Raw genomic sequence first — 23,498 nt, forward strand, 5'->3', positions numbered from 1 at the left:
AGCTCGGTAAAACCTCAATTTCCTTCTAATCTATAAACCGTTTCTCTTCCTAATCTCCTCCATATTGCTTTAAAATATAGCATTTTGTACAGAATTCAAATGGGTCCGATACATTTTCTGGTCTGCGCAGACTTGAACATAATATTCGCTCTGCGTAAGTGTCTCTGGACCGGAGCAGACAGTGTGCACACTGCTGCGGACACTAACATGAAAACAGACTTCATTCGCCCCAATGGAAAGCATATTTACACTGTCTTAATCATTCCCTATCCCCTGTATAGTGCACTATTTGACATTCACCATGTAGAAAATAGTAATTGTGTGAACAAGCGACCGATTTTTAGCCGCAGCTTCAGCGTCTATTTATAATCCAGGGGGTGGGATGCTTTAAATTCTAGAGAGCATTTGATTGGACAGAAAATCTGAAGAGAATCTGAAGTGCAGCAGGTTGTCCTCAAAATCATTGATCCATTTTGGCAGAAGTGAGAGACTGTATGTTTTGAATGCTTATATTATCTAAATACGAATTTTGTCATTGTTTTGCAGCACACTGGCTTATAGATAACAGTAAGGCTAACATATTCATACTAAAAGCCAAGAAAACTTCATTTCTGATTTCATGGCGACTTTAAAACCGATTTGTCAGCTAGTCTTACAGCCTGACTAGTGAATTTTGAAAATTTGTTTTCATTCTTAGTTAATTCGACTGTAGTATCCAACCATATCAGGAGTCAAGTCAATGCCTTCGCTCCCATTAGTAGTCGCCACATCGCTGTTCATTTGCATAAACTTGAACTCTTCTAAATTTTGTTGCAATGGTATCAGTTAGAGGTGTTACCAGTAATCACCAACTCTCATTGAAAATGAGGTCTATTAGTTTGCATTTACATTTTCGGGTTAAATCCCACATTTAAATACAGTTGTCAATTTCATTCCTAGCTAATAGACAATTGACATAATATTCAACTATATCAGGAGTCAGCTCCATTTGTAGTCATTTTTGAAAATTGTCGCAACGGTATAGCAGTTAGAGGAGTTACGAATAATCACCAACTCCCATTAAAAATGAATATCTTTTGGTCTCTTTGTTTGAAAATCAGTTTGCTTTGGAAGGAAATGTTGTTTGGTAATGGTAGTTTGTGATCCACGTGTGAGTTTCAACATGGCATTTTGCATATTTTGTCCTCATTTGCATGGTTAAAACAAAAGATTAACAGTAAGGACCAAATGAGCCTGACAGTGCATGAAAAGGTCACAGCCGCTTCCCTCTCCCGTCCATCTGTGTGTTTGGGTGTGTGCAGTCATCACGCCTCACAAGACATCTATGCGTATCAAATCAGTTGCTCTTTCAGTGCTAGATGAACTGAAACTCTCCCATCTCCACACTCATGTCCGTAAGATACAAATCATGATACATAAGGGTGTGACTGCAGATCACTGATGAGATTAGCAGTTTGGTGACTCATACCAGCATATAAACATACATTTTAAACAGATAGTTGACCAGAAAAATGAAAATGTTGTTGTTTACTCACCCTAATTCAAAACCATATGCTTTGTGCAAGTCTTCTGAAAAGATGATAAATGTTTTGTTTAAGGAACAACTGAAATACCAGATTGAAATGACTCTTTAGAAAGTTTTTCCTGTTGTAGCCTATTCCATGGAAAGAAAAAAACATACAGGTTTGGATGGAACAACAAGGATGAGTAAATAATCAGTAAATGACAAAATTTTTTTTTTTTTTTTGACGAACAGATTTAACATAATTGCTGCTTTTTTTCTTTGAAATGGGTCTGTGTTTCATTAGAACTTCATAAATTCATAAGATAAATCAGTTATTCAAGCAGTATTTAAAAGTTAGGAAACACCATTTGATGCTGTGACAGGCTTTTTTATGTAAACCACATGCTGTTTGTTTAAAAATCTCATCCTTTCATTCGAGCGATTTCGTCAGCCCATCTGCTCTAGCTATGAGTTTGAAAGGACCTTGTATCTCCGCTGAGTGTTTATATGTGTTTGTGCTTTGGCTACATTCACTACACACAAAGTTCCTCATCGACATTGAGCTGGTCGTTCCCAGGGGATTCTGAGTCACTACATCAGATAACCGTCAGCTGAGTTAAAAGCAGGTTTTCCTCTGGTACACCGGCAGTGTTTCATTGGGTCAACGCTGGACCATTAAACCCTGTTTGCCAAGCACAGTCAGCAAACAAAGCACACTAGTTAATGTAGAACAGTCAATATTTATATAGTTTTCCTTTTTTCCCTTTTTTAAAAATAAATCTTGTGCACTTTAGTGTACAAATGTTTCAGGCATTATTGACAGCATTTTTCAGTGCTTGTATGCAGTTCATAAGTCTATAGATAAATCATTAATAATTGTATTAATGTTAATATATCAACATGCCTGAACTACTAAAATCTGAATTGAACTTTAAACACTTATCAGCATAATAATAAAGATAGTAAAAAAAAGAAAACCACACTAGCAGCTGGCAGTGCAGTTTTCACTGTGGTTGGCAGAATTGCACTGTAAAGCTACTATGACAATGATTCCGGTATTATGGGATGCCTGTGTATTTTGCAACTTATAACCTTAATATAATATTGATATACCTGTCTACTTAAAATACCAAAATCCGCTTTTTACCTTAACGTACTAATAACAACCATAAAAATACATGTGGTACAATAGAAAGCCACATGATGAATCAGAGTTTGTCAGAAGTGGCCTGTCCTTAAAACTTGGCCAATACTCGTCGGTGCACAGGGTCATAGAGAAAACACCATCAGTGTAACATATATCAAATTATGAAATTATATCAAATTTCATAAAATGTGATGTTAAACAGTTATAAATTTTCACCATATACGGTGAAGCAACTTAGTTAACCAATTAACAGCTGTTTACTATGGCATTTTTAGAGTATATTTCTGTAAAAATGTACAGCGCACTTGATAAATTTATAGTTGATACACACAAACATCAGGACAACACGCATTAATAATGGTGTAAACATTAAAGGTGCAATATGTAGGATTTTCTGTCCGCTAGAGGCCTATTCAAAACAAAGGCGTAGCTTGATGATGCCAAGTTTGAACGCGGAATCTTGGGACATGTGGTCTTCACTTCACATCCGGTGGAAAAGAATCGGGATAGGATTCGGGAAGAAAACATGTTCATGGATGAGATTATTAACGTTACTGTAGTATGAAGCAGAGCAGGACCGAGTGTTGTGGGAGCTGAACGAGGCCGCTGGAGCGATTGCGCAACACACACCTCGCAAGCAGCGGAACTTTTATTATGCCACAGTCGTCGACACCGCTTCTGTCATGAGTATGAGGTAACGCAGCTCTGTTTATCATATTAGATACATTTGAGTGTGTTGAAAATGATGTTATAACGTTACTCTGTGCGTTCGCTCGGTGGCTGCTGTGAGACACTTGTTGCACACTTCAGTAAGCTAGATCAATTTTAGAATATCATATTAATAAATGCTGGATGGGCTTGTGTTGATAAATTGGCATGCAATTAATTTTTAAACGTATTGTATGATGGAGAAAATTCTTACTGTTACTAAAAATAAAGCTGCATCTGATTATGCTATGTTAGCTACTTGACAAAATAGTGTTTTTCTCTGAGGCATGGTAAAGCATGGTACTCGCAAAAAATCAAGAAAATTAGATTTAAACAATAAGAGCGTGTTGAGCTATATAACAACAATTAGTTTTCTGTCTATAAATATATCAAAACAGTTGTTCCCTTGTCTATTAAAACATGTAACATATTAAAGCGTTTTTGGTGTTTCCATGGTTTCTACAAAATAAAAACCGAGGGTAACGCGGGTATGACGCAATTGACGACTCCTCACACGTCCCGGAGCCTTGGTTAAAATTGCAATTTTATCACGATTTACAAATAGTTGGAAACATTTAGGATATTGTAAGTATTCAAGTGAACAAAATATATAACACTGGCCTAGTGGTTTTTGGATATTTTACTGCAAAAATTCAAAATACATATTGCACCTTTAACTAAACCAGAAAATGTAACAAAACGCATGAATCAAATGAATATAGAAACTTGTAAGTTGATTCATATTTTTAATAAAAAAAAGAAAATCATTTTAACAATGTTTTAATCAATGAAAAAAATCATGTATTAACTATAATTTATATTAATTATAATAATTAAGAAGTAATTTTTAATTCCAACAAATAAAATTTAGTTTTTTTTACAGTAAAATAAGTAATGTCCTGTTAAATCAGTTTTTACTATGAGGCAGTTTACAAATACTGCACAAAATACAATACGAATACTATACTAAATACTGTAGAATTTTTATTTATTTTCATTAAAATAATTTTTTAGTGCTGTACAAGCCAGTGCTCTCCTGTAATGATGGATGGGACAATCCAGTTTGTTTGTTACTTGTCATAATTCATAATGAATTGGATAAAAGAACTTTTATTTGTCTTATTTAGTACTTAATTCATAGGATTGTCAAACAATACACAATAAAGGCCTGGTTACTTCACCCAAAAATGAAAGTTCTGTCATAGTTACTCACCCCCATGTCGTTCCACATCCGAAAGACCGTAATTTATTTTCGGAACACAAATTAAGATATTTTTTGATTAAATCAGAGAGGTATATGACTCGTCTATAGACAGCAATATAATCAACACTTTCAAGGTCCAGAAAGATACTAAAGACATTGTTAAAACAGTCGACGTGACTGCAGTGGTTCAACCTTAATTTTATGAAGTGATGAGAATACTTTTTGTGTGCAAAAACTAAACAAAAATAACGACTTTATTCAACAATATCTTTTCTTCTGTGTCACTCTCATACGTTGTTTATGTCCTGCGCTTCCAGGTTCTAAGACTCATTATTGGCTGGCTCCAGCGTCAGCATCACACATTCATTCGCACACTTTCATCAAGCTCAAACATGCATTTTAGTCTGGGACTAGGCTTAAGACTTGTCTGTGAAACCAGGGGATAGTGTTTTATATACATAAAATATTACATTTTTATATTTATGTAAAATATAAAATATGTTTGTGTTGAATTTTAAATCTGTTATTGTGAGACAAAATTATTTATGCTTTGATTATAAGATTTTGGTCCATAAACTCTAGCATAAACACAAATTAAACTGCTGGTAAACTTGCTTTTATTGGACTATAAGCACATGTCACCCCTCCCCCTTTTAGGAACTCTGTGGCTTTTTTATACTAAAGTAATTAAGACATTGCCTGCTCCTCAATGTGCATACTATTCATCCAGTATGTGACATTGGTAATATTCAATGCTATGTAGGCCAGATTGGGTGGATAGTATGCACATTGGGATGCAGGAAATAATTAGGACCATAGCCTCATTATGTCATGCCATGTGTAAGCTAGGTGGGTGAATGAAATTCAGTTTGTTTTGGGCAGAGGGACTTGTATTGACTGCTTCATAACATCACAGAGATTCATCTCCATTCAAAAGTGCACAAGTGAAGTACGCTTGTAATCACTGGCATGAATGTGTTCATGTTCTTAGGGCTTGTCAGTCACTTCAGTGGTCCTGAGGGTTTTTATCATTTATTGAAAGGATTCCCTGGCACCATCTGTTCTGGCATAGATCAAGCACAGGGATACTCACATACTGAGATGGTTTACTGAACACTCATCTGCCCGTTATTCTGTCAAATATAGTTTGTCAGCCGTTCAAAGTGGACTTCCTCACCTCTTTGATCAGTCTTTGGAGTTCAGACCATGTCTGACAACCACAGCAGCTGCCACAGGTGTATCACATGTACTCCTCATTTATACCCCATAGGGCTGCATGGAATTGGGGAAAAAATGACATTACGATATTTTGTTTTTCTGCGATTTATATTAGGGCTGTAGCTAACGATTATTTTGATAATCGATTAATCTGTCGATTTATTTTTACAATTAATCAATTAATCAGATGAAAAATCTAAAAATTATTGTATGTTAACATTTTTATTTTATTATTAAATTTATTTTAATTCATTAATTTAATGAATATTATTCCACATCCTGCCCAATGCTGTCCTTAAAATGTAAGTTATGCGCTGAGGAAACCACGTCAAAGGCATTAAACAGCACACGCAACTGTCAAAGCACGACAGGGCAAGGCATGGTAAATGCTTATGCTTTGTTTAAAGCGCTTATGAGTATAAAGCATTCTCATGTTTCTTTTCTTTTTCTTTTCTTGCAGCAGCTTACTCTGTGTCCACTATTTTCCATATGCGTTTTGTCTATAGAAATGGGTTATTCACTACTGTAAAGCGACGTGACTGGCTGATGGTTTCCGAGCACAGCACGTAGGCACAACTAATCGATAATCAAATTCGTTGTCGATTATTTTTATTATCGATAATTATTGATTTTTAGCTATTAATTCTTCCAGCCTTAGATTATATATTGTGAAATGAAAAAATACAGGAAGTTTCACCAGATTACTTGCATAGCTCTAGAAAGAACTAATAATTCTAGAATGAATATTTTGTTGGTGAGTGTATTTGCAATGAAAAATAAAAAACTTTCTACTCTGAAGACTTTTTTACAGTGCAAAATCCTTTAAGTTTACTGTTTACAAGAACCAACCCTAACCATAAAGTGAACATAAGTGAAACAGCTTTCTTTTTTTTTTTTTTCTTTTTTTTTTTTAAAAAACAAAACAAAACAAACAAAAACTAAACCAATTCCACTGGAGTTTAATAGGCCACATTCACACTGTTTTTGATAATAAGCATGATTTTTTTGTTATTATTATTATTAAATATCATACTAAGCCATAACTTGTTTTTGATATATCGTGCAGCTGTAATTTCCCAGATTAGTACAGTAATATTGTTCATAATTCATAAAAAAATAAAAAAATAAAAAAAAATTGGCATCATCCAATCAGATTGGAACTGTTAATTTTTAGCCAGAACTTGACATCTTTGTACGCAACATGCATCAAGCAGCCAGCGTACGGACTGTGGGTGTGCCGTGTGAGGTTGAGGCTAGCATAATGATGGTGTGGGCTACCAAAGTACACCCCAAAATCTCAGCACATTCCTCTCATAAGCCCTATAATGCTCAGGGTGACAAAAAGAGCCAAACACAGTAGCGAGAGCCTGTGAAAATCAGAGCTGTCTGACAGAATCACACTAACAATCCAGTGTTGCGTAAGTGTCCCATTTCCCACAAACACCGTGGTTTTTTAAAATAGCTGGGAGCTCACTGGTCTGCAATAAAACTTTTGTTTCAGTTGCAACAGAAATGTGACTAGCCTGCTTGCATAAGTTGCAGAGCAGGAATCACCTCGCTTCAGGGGCCACTAGCTGTCTGTAGGACAACACGGGCCAGACACAATTATGTAAGTACCGATGTTATCTAAGTGACCCTGAACCCCATCGGCACGGTGAATGAAGCATAACAATTATCTGCATGTAGCGTAACAGGATTAAACAAATTTGAGTTTACTGAACATTAACTTTTAGATTCAGTTGGTTTCTAACTGTGTATCTATAAAGGTTCTTTATTGGCATCTATGGATCTGTGAAGAATCTTTAAAGGGATAGTTCACCCAAAAATGAAAATTCTGTCATCGTTTACTCCCCCTCAAGTTGTTCCAAACCTGTATAAAATTCTTTGTTCTGCTAAAGAATTTTATACAGGTTTGGAACAACTTGAGGAGGAGTAAACAATGACAGAATTTTCATTTTTGGGTGAACGATCCCTTTAACATCCATCCATGGAACCTTTCCATTACACAAAAGGTCCTTTATAGTGGAAAAAGGTAATTATTATTAAAATGTTCTTCACACTTAAAAACAAAATGGTTCTTTTAAGAACTGCTTACTGAAAGGTCCTTTGGAACCAAAAATGGTTCTTCGGTTGCATTACTGCAGAAACCCCTTATTTGGAACCTTTATTTTTAAGAGTGTAGCATAATCGGACATACAGAAATGATTCATAGACTTGCTGCATTTACTACCCACTGTGTGGTTGACCTAGCAGTGTTTAGACAGATGTGTTGATACAGACGATAAAGATGGTTATCACATGCTGCGGAACTCCCCGAGGGCTCCAGACAGGGTCAGTTTGATGGGTTTTTCCCCTCAACTGAACTGGAGGTCTGTCTGTCTCTCGGTATATAAAGGGGGTCTATCAATTTTAGAGCATTTAAGACTTTCTAAACAGAGTGAAAGGAAAAACGTCACATTTATTTGCAGGTGTCAATCCATAAATGTAACAAGATTGTGCCGTCTTACGGTTTTTGACAAGAATTGCAAAATGTTTTTGGTGGTGTCAAGTTTTAAAGTAATGGTGCGGTCACTTTTCTACGAAATTTTGTTGGCAAAAAAGGTCCATTGTAGTATAGCGATTTATGAAGCACAGCTCATGCAGAAGTTAGTTTCAAATCAAGCAGCTTTCTACAATTTGCATGACCAACTTAAACTCGTTGCCAAATCTTGAATAAAGTCATTATTTTTGTTTTTGCGCACAAAAAGTATTCTCGTCGCTTCATAAAATTAAGGTTGAATCACTGCAGTCACGTCGACTGTTTTAACAATGTCTTTAGTACCTTTCTTGACCTTGAAAGTGGTGATTATATTGCTGTCTATGGACAAGTCATATACCTCTCGGATTTCATCAAAAAAAAAAAAAATCTTAATTTGTGTTCCGAAGATGAAACAAGGTCTTACGGGTGTGGAACGACATGAGGGTGAGTACTTAATGACAGAAATTTCAATTTTGGGTGAACTAACCCTTTAAGTTAGCAGGCTAATTGTTTAGCAGTGTGCTAAGCTTGTACGTTGAGAGATTACCTTGCAAAACATGCATTAACTAAACAGTTAAAAAAAACAGGATGTGTTAACTTAGTTCGAGATTGCGGTTATCGTTACCCTCATACCCTGTAATGAAACTGTGAGATTTGAAGAAGAGGAGCGTAAAGCATGATTAGCTCTATTCCTCAAGGTTTGTGTGCAGGAGTTATCATTTTTAAGAATCAAAGAGTTTTGCCTGGCCTACACTCGATTTTTTTATTTTTTTATTTTTTTATTTTTTCTCTCTCCATTTTTTCGACTGAGGGGCTTTTCTGGGGAGTTGACTGTCTACGTTTTTTAATCTTTTGGCTTTCGTGTGCATTCCAAGCCTTTGAAGAGATAACAAGTTACGTCGTATCAGGGAGGAAGTGCACCTAGTTATTTGGAAAGCTTTGAGAGAAATCTACTGAAGCCGATGTTTTCTTTCTTTCTTCCAGCTGCAGCGTTTATCACTTTGGATGATTATGTGTTTATGTTTGTTTATTTCAGGTGATCCAGCAGCGTGAGCACTAACAGGCGGTTTGGTCTCAGGCTCCCAGCAGGTAAGTCTAAATAAAGCTCATTCCCACAGTGAGTCCTCCAATTGAACCTGGACTTACAACACCTTTTCATTCAGCACACAGCGAGACGTGCCCTCAGGGTACGACTTTTGGTTGAGTCTGGAGATGCTTTTAGATGGGAATGTTTTCAGAGGCTAAAAGTGAAAATGCTGTAATGTTTTGAAATGTTGACTTAATTCTACATATGCAAATGAGATTGATTATATGCATATGAAAATGTACATCAGCTTATTAAATATGCATTATAGTCTGTCACATATAAAAAGTAGTCATCAATTGATATGTGTTTTTAATGGCTATTGCCAAAATCAATATCTAGAGAACAAGGTTGTATAAAAATAAATAGAAATTAAATTATTTTTATTCAAATACAATATGTGCTCAAAATTTACCACACATATGAAAACAGAAATTTTCCCATTAACAAAATTGTCACTAGATTTTGAAGGTCAATTTTTTTGGTGTTGGTATTTTTTGACCACAGTAATTTTAGCAATTTGGCCAAACAGGCAGATGCCGATAATCTCGAAACGGTCAAATATTGGCTAATATATTGGTATATGACTTGTCAATATTGATATAAAATCAATCATAAATAAATTATAAATCTTGTTACTTACTACTTTGAATGCTTTCTGAAAGTTTAGAAGTTGTAAAATATTGTGGAAAGTTGTACAATTTTTGCAGACTTTTGAAAAATCTAACTAGAATAGACATTTATGCCTGTAGTTCCTTCTCTTAAGCCTAGCTTCAAGACCACATCTAACACATTTTTTATCGTGTTGTCTGTGTTATTGTGCTCATTTTACGTAACTAATCAAATACTATGTGCATCATGTAGCTACAGTTCCAAAATTCAGTTCTTACGCAAACTTGCATGACTTTTCTAAGACGTTTTGTTAGTGCGACGAAGAGCCATATATATTTAGCCAATATTTGGCCATAATTGACTGCTTGGTCGATTAATAGAATCGTTAGTTTAAAAATCTACTGTCAGCTTTGATAAAGTTTTTTGTTGTTGTTAGATTTGAATAGACGTAAAATTAGTGTGTGTTTGTATACCCGAGTCTTTGAATATCATGTCATATCGGTGGACTACTAGTGATGACATTTTCAGTTTGAAATGTTTAGTCCCAGACCAAATAATGATGTTTCTGTGAAAATGAGCACTTTGTGAATGGTTGGTCAAGTGGTGTTTTGGGCCTTTTTCTGAGTAAATGACATGGATGTAGTCACGACGACCTGGCGAGACGTTTTACAGTCCTGGAGCGAAATCGCTGACGGCTGTAATGACCACAAACCCAAAACCGGCAGTTTACAGCCTCCCCTCTCTGTCGCAGTCTCTTTTTCTGAGCTCTTGTGATTAATTTAACATCGCTGCAGTTCTTCCTGGTCCTTCGGCTGCTGAGAGAGAGAGAGAGTGATGATGGCGCGTCCCTGAGCATTAGCGTGCTTTACGGGACTGTTGGGAGAGCCCTCAGAAACGAGGTTTAAAATGCTTGGATTACACTTCCTGAGCGATTTCTGACGTCTGGGAAATGCAACTAAAGCCCTGTAGATTTATTAGTTAGGTTTGCTGGGCTTTAGTGGCATAAAATATAAATGTAGACAGTTGACTTGAGGCGAAGACAAGGTGGTTTTTGTTTTTGAGTTTCCCTAAATCTCTTCTTAGGGTCAATAACTTAATTTGAAGTGTTGTTTTGGGGTTCTGTTGTGCTTTTGTGAAGAGACAGAGGAGGTTCTTGTCTCTTGATTAGTCTTTCTGATTCTTGGACTCTTGTTACAATGATGTTGCAATTCAGGGGCGTTTGAGGACACAGACAGGGAATGATGGGAAAACGAACAGCGTGTATGCAGTCACTCTATTCGAAGTAGCCTCCACTTGTGTTGCTAAGTATGAAAGGTTTATTCATGATGTGCATGTTGAGTGCACAAATGATGTCTGGAGGACATACTAAATGTTTCTTTGCCTATTTTGGTCATCTACCAGGCGAAAATCTTACATCATTTGATTACTCAGTAATAGCACACCTCTCATCAACTCAGCATAGTATACTTGTTTTTTTTGTTTTGTTTTTTAATTCAAGGTTTTTCCATCATTTAAAATTATTTTAGTCACCGCAAATGATTCCTGATTAATAATTTAATACCTTTATTGTTATTGGCCAGCTATAAATATCAAATAAATATTCACACAAAATGATAAAAGCCAAAATGTGGCCCTCAATAATCATTAGAGAAATTGGTAAATCAATTAAGAACTCAAAAAAACAAAAAAAACAATCATTGAGTCACATTTGGGATCCTGTACAAAATATGACATTGTTGCTGATTTGGAAAAGATAGATTTCTGCATTTCAGATTATTTACCTCCATTTTGCTCCATTGTTTCTGTATTTTTGGTATTTTTCAATTGGTCTTTTTTACTCTGAATAGACTCTGAAGTCATTGCATAAAAGTCATTTTCAATTTTCTTTTTTGTTTTATGATGGTCTGTGGGATGTTTACGATTGTGAAGTCATCTGTGATCATTTCCACACTATTGGTGTAATAATCTGTTGCCGAGGTCTTAGTCTCGCTTTACTTGCTGTATGTGATTTTTGGCTAAACCCACTTAATGCGACAGCTCTAATCAGGGTTACTGGTAAAGTGGATTTGGGTCGTGTTGTTATCATAATCCCATAAATCATAGTTCAGTTTAAGCAATGTGGATTTTGATGTGAAAAAGCACACTGAGGGACTATAGAGAGCTGTTTTGGATGATTTGTTCACCGTTTTCTTCAGATTCTAAAGCAATGACGCATAGTGAGCAATTGTTTGTAGAGTCCAAATGACTCTCTCTCTCTGTCTCTTTCTTTCTCTGCCTCTGACACAATTTCACGTGTTTTATATGTTAACGAAAGGTGAATAATGTCTCGAGAGCAGTCCAACATTTCATAGGATTTTAGTTTTTTTTTTTACATCTTTGAACGACAAACAAACACGATTTCTGTCTGCAAATGCCTTTAACCGAGCACATCAGAGTCTCACTGGCCGCTCTCTGCTGCCTCATTCTCTGGCTGGACTTCAGAAAACGTCCCAAATGGCTCCTCAAGCCTACACTTTCCTCCCTAGCCCCTCTCCTCCCTTCTTTTCTGTCTCTTTTGCTCTTTTTCACTGCACACGCATACACAAAAACCCTCTGAGCACTGATATCCCTCCCCACCTCCATTATGATGTCATTTGTACAATAGTTTGGGAGTTTAAACAGACAGGGTATGAAAGTATTTTACCATGCTACTAAAGTCAGTAACTGCATATTCTGTCCAATCTGAGTGGAGTTGTGAGTTAAATCCTTTGTACTCATAATTTTTTTTCTATGTGGAAAGTACATAAGTGAAAGATTTTTGGTAAGGTAAAAGTACAATTTTAAGATATTTACCAGGGCTGGAACTTTACCTTATCTTAATGAGTCAGTGATTAGCTGAATTTGTTAAAAATGTACTTTTACCCGATTTTTCTGAGTATAATTTATTTTTATGCTTGTTTAGAGTATAGTGCATTTACTTTAGCAACATGCTAACACCTAAAGACCCCGATATACTTCAAGCATAATCGAAGAACGAACTGATGTGATGTCTTTTTTTTCGAAATAAAATCAGGCCAAAACTAAATTCTTTGGAGCTCGTTTCTGGAGTTTAAAACAGCTTACCAAGCAAACTTTCCGGAAAAATTCACTCTGGCTGGTAAACGCTTTTGAATGTGGTAACACGTTGTACCTTGACAAAGGCTGCTTGTCTGCCGAAACGAAAAATGAGTGTGCAGTTATAATCTGTCTTTTATAAAGTCATTTCTTTAACTTGCACATCCAAAAGGTGTGCGTTTGGTTAAGCTTTTGCTCTATTTAAGAAACACTTTTGAACTATTGGTCTGTGGAAATTATGTAATAGGTAGGTGTGTGGCTCTGAGGCTCTGCCTTCTTTGACATGGTAGTCTTCTCCTTCTGTTCGGTCCATCGAGGTCAAATGCGAATAAAATATGAACACACTTGTAAAAAGCGACACTGACGGTGTTTTTTTGTTTAATACTGTAAAGCAGCTTGCTTTAAAGCAATATATTGTATGAAGTGTAAATAATATACACTATATTGCCAAAAGTTTTGGGATGCCTGCCTTTACGTGCACATGGACTTTAATGACATCCCATTCTTAATCAATAGGGCTTAATATGGAGTTGGCCCACCCTTTGTAGCTATTACAGCTTCAACTCTTCTGGGAAGGCTTTCCACAAGGTTTAGGAGTGTGTTTATGGGAATTTTTGACCATTCTTCTAGAAGCGCATTTGTGAGGTCAGGCACTGATGTTGGACGAGAAGGCCTGGCTCGCAGTCTCCGCTCTAATTCATCCCAAAGGTGTTCTATCGGGTTGAGGTCAGGACTCTGTGCAGGCCAGTCAAGTTCCTCCACACCAGACTCGCTCATCCATGTCTTTATGGACTTTGTTTTGTGCACTGGTGCGCAGTCATGTTGGAACAGGAAGGGGCCATCTTCAAACTGTTCCCACAAAGTTGGGAGCATGAAATTGTCCAAAATGTCTTGGTATGCTGAAGCATTAAGAGTTACTTTCACTGGAACTAAGGGGCCAAGCCCAACCCCTGAAAAACAACCCCACACCAAACTTTAAACTTGGCACAATGCAGTCAGGCAAGTTTCTCCGTTCTCCTGGCAACTACCAAACCCAGACTCTTCCATCGGATTGCCAGACAGATAAGCGTGATTCGTTACTCCAGAGAACACGTCTCCACTGCTCTAGAGTCCAGTGGTGCGTGCTTTACACCACTGCATCCGACGCTTTGCATTGCTCTTGGTGATGTAAGGCTTGGATGCAGCTGCTCAGCCATCGAAACCCATTCCATGAAGCTCTCTACGCACTGTTCTTGAGCTAATCTGAAGGCCACATGAAGTTTGGAGGTCTGTAGCTATTGACTCTGCAGAAAGTTGGCGACTTCTGCGCACTGTGCGCCTCAGCATAAGTACATGTAGTTAATTAACAGTACTCAGTACTTATTTGAGGAATTACAATGTAATTACGGCACTGTAAAATAAAGTGTAACCGAACTAAGCGAATATTTATTTACTGCAATACTAATTTCTCGCTGGAAATGACATCAAAAGTGGAAAAAGTTGGTCAAAAACATACATTTACACACAAACCGACCACTAACCGCAACTTTCAGTCACCATCTTTATTTTTTAGCTTAAAGGAGGAGTGTAATGCTATTTCATGCATTCTGACTTATTTACACTGTTAAAAAGTTGCATTCTCATGCTAAACATGGCCAAAGTTTCAAAACACGAGTTGGATGTATGACGTCCCAATTCAGGGGCTGCACCCTTTGAAGGCTGCATACATCATCGAGGCAGTCTCATTTATGAAAAATAACCGTTAGATTGCAACGTAAGAAAGAAATTACAGTATTTTACACCTCACAATGAATATCAGTCAATTTTACTTTTCTTAAATATGACATCCTTGATGAAGTATTCAGCCTTCAAATGCAATCTCTGAAGGACACAGCCTCCGAAATAGACGCAGCTCCTTTCACCGTTTTTGCTTGTGAGGGAAAGATTTCCTTTTTCAGCTTCCCAAAGAACCCAGCGTTAAGGGAACAGTGGATGAAGTTTGTTTTTCCAGGGCAGCAATGGAGTTGTGCATGTATGTTTGTTTTGTTCCCGGGATTTCGGTGGCGAATACTTTGTAAACAGGTCCCAGTTCGGCGCTGGATTTGCAGATCGCGAGTGGTGAGTAAAGCTGCATCAGATGTCTGTGTTTTGTTGGCAATCGGTGTGCAAGTGCATATAATGTAAACAACACAAACATTTTTATTTATAATGATGTCGCAGCCCCCCCCCCCCCCCCCCCCCCCCTTTAACTGTCATGGAATGGAACCCACAGAATTGTGGGATATCAAAGGCAGTGAAGGATACATCTATGCTGCCTTCAAAAATCGATCAGATGAAGGTATCTCAATACAGGAAGTGAAGATAACTTTCGATTCAGACGTGCCTTTGATGCCTTCCTACCTTGGAATGCGTCCTCCGATGTGTTTCCAACTTGTGGACCAACTAATTACAATTAAAAAACAAGTTTCACCATGAAATCAAAATTGACAATTCTATTTTTTTTCATGGAATATTGTAGCATGTATTATAAGTTATTTGTGCATGCACATCATCCTTGTAATCTTTAATCAAAATCACTTCCCCTCCCTTTTGCATTGCAATCTCTTCTCCAATGACGTGTTTACTGGTGAGAGGGCGGAGCAATCTGTCACTCACATGAGATCAACCAATAGCAAACCACAACCATCCAATCAATTCCCCATGGACAAAATCAAGTTTCACTCTGATAAATAATAGGGATGAAAAGACTATCGCAACTTCCGTTTTGAACTTATTGTAGACAGCTAGGCAATTTAGCTTTTGGAGTGGAGCCTGTGTCTTACATGGATAGATATGATTGTAAAACTGTTGATTTCTCTGCTCTGTGGTCTTGTAATGTAATAAGAGCCTGACTGCATAAAAGGACTCACTCCCACTCAATACAGTCTGTCGAGTGACTTCACTGCTCTAGAATGCCGAAAACACAGTTAAAACTCAGACACTCAGTATTGAGGGTGGGATTATTGTGTGTGTGTGTGTGTGTGATTATCCAGTTGGGTGTTTTCCTCACAGGCAGCAGCTGAGTTAACCATGATGGCTCATGGAACTGCACTGCATCGTTGCTCTGCTGCATGTAATTGCATGTACAGTATGTTTGCGTCTGTGTCTGTGTTTACCGAAGGCAACTTCAAAGGGCCCTTTAGGCAGCAAACCAAAGGTTGTTGCGCACTTACCGGAATCGATTTTCTGGAAAAAAAAACGAAAGGTTTTGTTTGTCCGAGTAATCTGTAGTGATAGCAGTGATCAGTCATGAAAACGTTAATTGCAAGTCTTGATGTCAAAACATGACTTTTTGAGACGACTGTACACAAATAAGTCAGAGGCCTCTTTGTAATTTTGTGACGGAGACAGTGTGATGTTTATTGTTACCTTGTGGGATGATTCATCATAAAGAGTCTTTGTGAATAAAGCACCGTTTCCATCCCATGTGTTCAAAAGAACAAAATCACTTCCTGGGAAATTGGCACAAAAAAGCACCCAAACAAAACGCAATAAGCGTTGTCGTGTTATCGATGTGTTGATGCCTGATGTTTGGGAATGCATTAAACCAAAACATTTTGATAACAGAATTTGGCTCAGGCATTTCAGAATGACCAAACCAAAATTTGAGATGCTGTACAATGAAATTGGTCTGTTGGTTAGTCCAGTTATTCAATCACATCTTCTGTTCAAGTAAAGTCATGTGAGTTTTTTGTTTGTTTGCACATCAAGGGATTTATTCAGTAAATGTTTATGCCCATAATTTCTTATCGGATAAAAAATTTATTCGTCCTCATTTTTAGAATTAATCTTGGCATTTCAAAACAGGTAGATGAAAACAGGACCAGAGGAACCTTTTTATAGTTCCAAGAACTATTGGTGGAACTACCCGATTTTTGCACTGTTCGCACCGCAGGAACTAGGAACGATTTTAGTTCTAGCAACTCCTTTTGGGGGAACTAAATTATATCGATTAATCGATTCTTCAGTTATTCGAATAAAAAGACCAACTTTCTATCTTTCTTTCTTTTGACAAAATTCAAACAAACATGCCAACTGAATGCTATGAACACATATATATTGAATATATCTATATCTATGCTAAATGCAAAAGAGCTATAAATCAAAAAGACAGTTTAAGGGGTTAGTTCACCCAAAAATGAAAATTCTGTCATTTATTACTCACCCTCATGCCGTTCCACACCCGTAAGACCTTCGTTAATCTTCGGAACGCAAATTGAGATATTTTTGTTGAAATCTGATGGCTCCATGAGGCCTGCATAGCCAGCAATGACATTTCCTCTCTCAAGATCCATAAAGGTACTAAAAACATATTTAAATCAGTTCATGTGAGTACAGTGGTTCAATATTAATATTTTAAAGTGACGAGAATATTTTTGGTGTGCCAAAAAAAAAAAAAAAAAAAAAACTACTTGTATAGTGATGGCCGATTTCAAAACACTGCTTCAGGAAGCTTCGGATCATAATGAATCAGCGTAACGAATCATGATTCGGATCGCGTGTCCTGCTGATTCGATACGCTGAAATGTCATTGCTCCCTATGCAGGCCTCACGGAGCCATCGGATTTCAACAAAAATATCTCAATTTGCGTTCCGAAGATTATCGAAGGTCTTACGGGTGTGGAACGGCATGAGGGTGAGTAATAAATGACAGAATTTTCATTTTTGGGTGAACTAACCCTTTAAGGGTGTACTCACACTAGGCGCTCTGAACCATGCCCGAGCGCGTTTGACCACCAATGTCTGGTTTGTTTGCCCGGGTGTGGTTTGTTTAGCCGTCCCTGGCCCGCTTGGAAGAGGTGGGCCAGAGCACGGTTCTGTTGGACTCGAGCGTGGTACACATGTAGTGTGAGCGCTAACCGCGCCGGAGCACGGAACAGCTACTTTTGTGTGCGCTACTGTCATCATTATGACAGCAAACGTCTTCTATTACTAATTGGACTGTACACTTCAATTAATTTAATTAAATCAAGCATATTTAGGTTTATAATGGGTCTGATTCTCACCTTATTGATGAACAGGAATTGTATTTTGCGAGTAAAGTTGCAAGTTTTTCCATCAATGCCAGCTTCATCTGTAATAATCTTCTGATACGTGCAGCACAATCAAGTGAAAATCGCTGCACGACATAAATGATAAATCTGTTAGGCAGTCTATTAGCGAAAGTGCTTTTCTTGTTTTCTTCAAAACAAAAAGTTGCATCGTAAATGACGTAAGTGTGGTCTGGCCCAGAACGTTAAGTGCAATGTTAGGGAGTGGGGAGGGGGGACATTCGAGCCAGGACACGGTACAAGGTGCCTAGTGTGAGTACACCCTAAATCCCTACATTTAAAATGAAGATAATAATAACATAAACACAAATTCAGTGTTAACAGATAAGAGGAATGTTCTGCATAAACACACACATTCACTCTGGACACAGTAACCTGTTACTGTCATTTTTTTCTTCCTGTAAATCCTGAATTGTAATTGTCTCCCTCTCTAATGCGTCCCGTTTGTTTGAATTATCATTAAAGTTTGAAGTTTAACACAGACAGTCAAGACGAGCCTTCATGCAAAATAAAAATGCTTGAATACGTGAATTTGTAACACTTACAGATAAGGATATAACTGTAAAATGAGAGTTTTGCTCTGAGGAAACACATCACATGCAGCACACTCATCAAGCGCCTGACCGGGCAAGCAATGTCAAACATTATGCAAATGCATTAGCTTGAAGCTCAAAATAAAGAATTCTCATGTTTTGGGCAGCTTTGATCACATACCTTTTCCCCCTGCTGCTCACTATTTTTTAGATGCATTTTGTACATATAAATGTGCTGTTTAGTGCTGTAATTTGACTCGACTGGTGGAAGTTTTATGCGTGCGGTGGGCAGACGCAACTAATCGATAATGACATCCGTTGTCTGTGATTTTCATTATCGATTAGTTGTTGCAGCCCTATATGTAACACTGCAAGTTGTCACAGGAAATTTTGTCTCTTAGCCCTACTTTTTGCTCTTTTGATCGCGTAACATATGGGTCTACATTACATCTCTGTTATCCCGAAACACACAACACAACAAACACATCTCCGATCACGGCGTCCTCCATCCTCCAGTTGACATTGGTACATGCGGCGCTTATATGACGCAGCTGTCGGTCGCTTCAGAGTTCCTACTGCCGGTGCAAATGCAACCAGGAAATTGGCCCGTGGGGGAAATTAGTTCTCAGGAAACCACCCTGGTGGCTAGTTCCTAAAACTGAGTTCCTAGAACTATGTGGTGCGTAAGGGGCTAAAGTTCTGGTTTGACACCTAGCACGTTTCTCATACATTTGAGATCTCATCCAGCACTGCAGATGAACTTTTGCCTTTAGCAGCTGAAATGAGCTATTGTATTCTTTTTCGTGTTTTTCTCAGTTACATTTGGGCTTGTCTCACACAGTCCCCTCCCTGCCTGATCTGATATGTTGTGTATCCCCATCAACAGGCACATTGTGCTGAGTGCTGATCTAGTGTGCAGTGATGCATTTGGCTTCTCTGGCTGGGCAACCAGGGCAGAGAGATGCTCAAAGGACTGTTTTATTGGTGCTCCCCCTCTCTCAGACACTTTCGTGATTGTTTGAGTTTGCCAGAGGAGGGTCAAAGCAACCTGCTCCCAAACTGCCAAGACCCCAGAAGCTCTCTGATATAAAACTGTGGTAAATTACTCTCTCTGTAATAGATTCACCCTGAAGCAACGTCCATCACCTTGTTTGTACTTTGAACCTTTTGCAACAGCCTTCACAAATCACAATGGGGCCTATTAATTATCTCAGATCTCAAACACAGAATGTTTTATTACACATTTTCTGTCATCATCTGTGTCTTGGCACAGGAAACATAAATGACCATCGACTCGGTCCAGCCCCTTCAATCACCCTCAATGTTTCAGACTTATCGGCCCTGTCCAAAAATACTGTTTATCTAACATCAACCCTAAATCTGGCACAGAAACAGGAAAAGGCCTGTAAATATGAACTTTTCTTGCCAATAATAGAGGTCTCATAACTGTTTCTAAGGAAATTAAGTATAGGCGCCATCACAATCATACATTTTTAAAAGCTTAGTTTTTTAGATGCCTGTAAAACATAATTTAAGTAGTTTGAATCCTAAACATTCTCAATACTAAGTTTGATGGTGATGAAGAGCTTTTTTTCTGTCTTTGTGATGGAGTACAGCTACAAATTCTTCATGTTTAGTCAATGTCAGTTCAGTTGAATGGTGCCCAAATATGTTAATCCAGTCTTTTTGTTTCATGTGGTATTTTGCAAGCCCACTAAAGATGCTCCACTTGCTAGTGTTTATTAAACTCTGATAAAGTTAAATGTAACATCATTGAAGGTAAATTTAACTTGATAAAGGTTGAACTAACTCTGCCTTTTGTATGCACTCTAGATAGGAGCATAAAGTATGCACTGGTTGGGTGGCAGCCTGTGATTTTTTCCCATACATATCGATACATACATTATAGGTCATGCGTGCTTGGTGCCTGATTGCTTTTTATATGGCATTCACACTTCATTAACAAGTTGCTATTAGCTAACTTGCAAATTTGGTTGCAGCATTGCTGCAATGTATAATGTGTGAAAGTTTTTAATTTATTATTCATCCCCATGGAAAAGATTTTAAGTGTGGCCATTACTCAAGTAAACAGATTTTACTTTCCCCTACAGCGTTATTTAAATTCTACTGAGCTGCTTATTCCTGGCTAATTTTTCATACACGCATCTGGATGTTGACCTTTGTAAAACGCGTCAAGCTCCTTTGAGGAAAGGAGTTGAGGGGAGTTGCAACTACAAATATGTAATGTTTTGAAGATGCACGTTTTAAAGTGTTTTTTTTTTTTTTTTTTTTTTTTTTTTTTGGATGCAGAAATGCAGAAAATGTAGATTAGTCTAGCGCCCAAGTCAGGTGTGGCGGCCATCTTGGTGACACCCTAAGCAGCTAATTTCTATTTACAGCAGTATAGCTGTTGTTTAGTTGAATGGGGAATGACTAAAATCATGAAGACTGTACATCAAGATTATATATCAATAACATATTTCAAATCAGCCAAGAAATGTGACAAAGAAAAATTAAAAAATGTAGCTTTTTGGAGCTCAAATCATGCCAAAAAAGTTAATAAGCTGATTGGCTCTTATAAATTGTATTCCTGCAGCCACTATTTTGAGCACTGCAATGTCTGTAATATTCTGTATATCTGTGATACTCTGGTGAAGAAATATGGTAGGGGCCTCTGGGGCCACACGTGTCATGGGGCGTCTGCTTTTCTGATGTCCAGTATCTGTATATCTTTATAGGCAGGTTTATGGTGTGTTTTAAATTTTTAGGTTGTTGTGCCTAAGGACACCCGTGCCAGACACGCAGTTGGCTTGGATTCATAAAAATCCAGAACTTGTCCTCAGTGACTGATTCCAAAGCCTTTTGTTGCGTAACTCTCAATACGTTAGCAGAATCTTCCAGCTTCTTGACAACTTTTGGACTGCAACATACTTCCCCTCCTACATGAATAATTGGTTACATATTGATTTTTAACGTCCCCCGAGATACCCACACTACCAGAGGCCCCACTGAGGGCTTTCATTTGGGTTTTCTGTGGTAAATAGTACACAGTCATACTTTATCCTCCCATAACTGTTGTTCTTCACTGTCTCCTTTGGTCAGCACTCCCTAGCAGAGCTCGGCAGTTCACTCTGCAATTAAAAAGACATCAGGAACCACCGGTTGTGTAGGAAAGAACTCTACGTGGATGTTTTGCTTGTATTAGGCTGTCCTATTTTAGATGATTGACGCCATTTTTTAAAATTTTGTTTACATTTACAGTGCTTGCTTTGGTCTTACAGACTCCAACAGGAGCTTTTCAGACAAACTAGAAAGACATTTACTGATGACTTGCTCAGCAGAATAGTAAGTAAAAGCTCTACAGGCCGAGTTATTCAGATGCTAATTCAGTGTCACTCTCACTTTCTCTTTGTGCCTCTTTAGTTAACAAATTGACCCTGGGACAACCGTTTAACAATACTAAAAACCCATTAAGATGACACAACCAACCACTTATTGTTCAGAAAAAATGTTGCAGGAGAAACTAGCCTAGCACTAACTGTCAAGAGCTTCACCACCAACACTAGAGTAAAGTTTCTGGTTTCAACTCACATGTGAGGCGTTAACCAACCCCAGCATATGAACCACATAAGAGAGATGTGTTTAGTTTGGTTTTAATGGAGGTGAATTTATGAAGACTACAAGAGTGGGTTGTTAGGGTGAACCACAGCTCTCATTCCCCCACTCATTTCCTTCAACACCAATCAAGATTTACTGAAGATGAGAAGATTCCTGATTATACCACAAATTAGATGTAATTAACATGTATTTTGCACATTATTTACTCAATATACATAAAATCGGTTGTTGGCCAATATTGGTGAATTTTATTTAGAATTTATCTGCATCAGTCTATATTATATTTTTAATTCTACATGCTTATTTTCCCATTTAGATTACCTTTGCCATCATCTAACACTTCTGGTGACTTTTTTGTAATTTAATTTTGACAAAATATTTTAGATCTTTAATAATGTCCAGTTTATCGTCATATCAGTATTGACCAGAATTGCAATATTGGTGCATCCTTATCCAGAGTGGATATAAGGGAGAAGTTCTCCATTTCTGATTGTGGATCTACAAAGCAAACTCTTGGCAGTCTTTCAGCTTTGAAGGCCGTGTTAGTTTGTAAGACCATTTGAAAGCTGCTTCGGCTTTGTTGCGGTCTGATGCTGGGCATTGTTCGGGCCGAGTAACCCTTCAGAGACCAATGAATACCACATCTGAAGAAATTGAGAAGGGGGGCTATCTTTTTTTCTTACCCTGGTAGTTTTTCATTTTGCCTCCCTGCACCTCCCTTCAGTTCCAGAAAAGACTGCCAGAAGACCAAAAGAGGCAGAATCGGAGTGAAAAAAAGACTACAGCCTAAAACTTGAACAAAAGCCAGCCAGCAGGGCTTTATTGCTGCGATGGCCTTCTACAATGTGCCGGGAGAATTTTAATCAGAGACCCCTCCCTTATGTGTGCGTGTCCATTTCTCTCGTTCTGTTTCTCCCTCTCTCTATCTGTCTCTCCTAACCGTGTGAGATAAGTATTGTGGTATCTTCTCCAGTGGAGACTGGAGAGCCCATGTAGGAACACTGGAAATTTGTGCGTTGAGTTTGAGAAGTGTGAGGAGAGACAAAACCTTGAGAACAGGAAGTTCTGGAACTTGAGCAGGTGAATTTTTCTCTCTATTGCAATTTTTCTTCTGTGCTGAGGTTAGTGTGCCTTTATCTCCTCTGCATTTTTGAGGTGCATTCCTCTGCATTTATATTGGACCAGAACTG

At 37.8% G+C, this 23,498-nt stretch overlaps 1 protein-coding gene across 6 annotated transcripts in view; it reads left to right on the top strand.

Moving 5' to 3' along the window:
• The window catches only part of add3a (adducin 3 (gamma) a), a 103,301-nt gene that overhangs the window by 22,357 nt on the left and 57,446 nt on the right, over positions 1-23,498 (top strand). For 4 of the 6 annotated variants that reach the window (XM_051911515.1, XM_051911514.1, XM_051911509.1 and 1 more), the window contains exon 2: positions 9,336-9,388. The exons of 1 other annotated variant lie outside the window; for it this stretch is intronic. The gene's annotated coding sequence lies outside the window, so the exon portion shown is untranslated. Of the gene's footprint in view, positions 1-9,335; positions 9,389-23,244; positions 23,389-23,498 lie in introns of those variants that run through there. One more of the 6 variants, XM_051911511.1, reaches the window with a different exon arrangement.

This window comes from Ctenopharyngodon idella, chromosome 10, assembly GCF_019924925.1.
Source record: "Ctenopharyngodon idella isolate HZGC_01 chromosome 10, HZGC01, whole genome shotgun sequence".
Taxonomy (NCBI): Eukaryota; Metazoa; Chordata; class Actinopteri; order Cypriniformes; family Xenocyprididae; genus Ctenopharyngodon; species Ctenopharyngodon idella.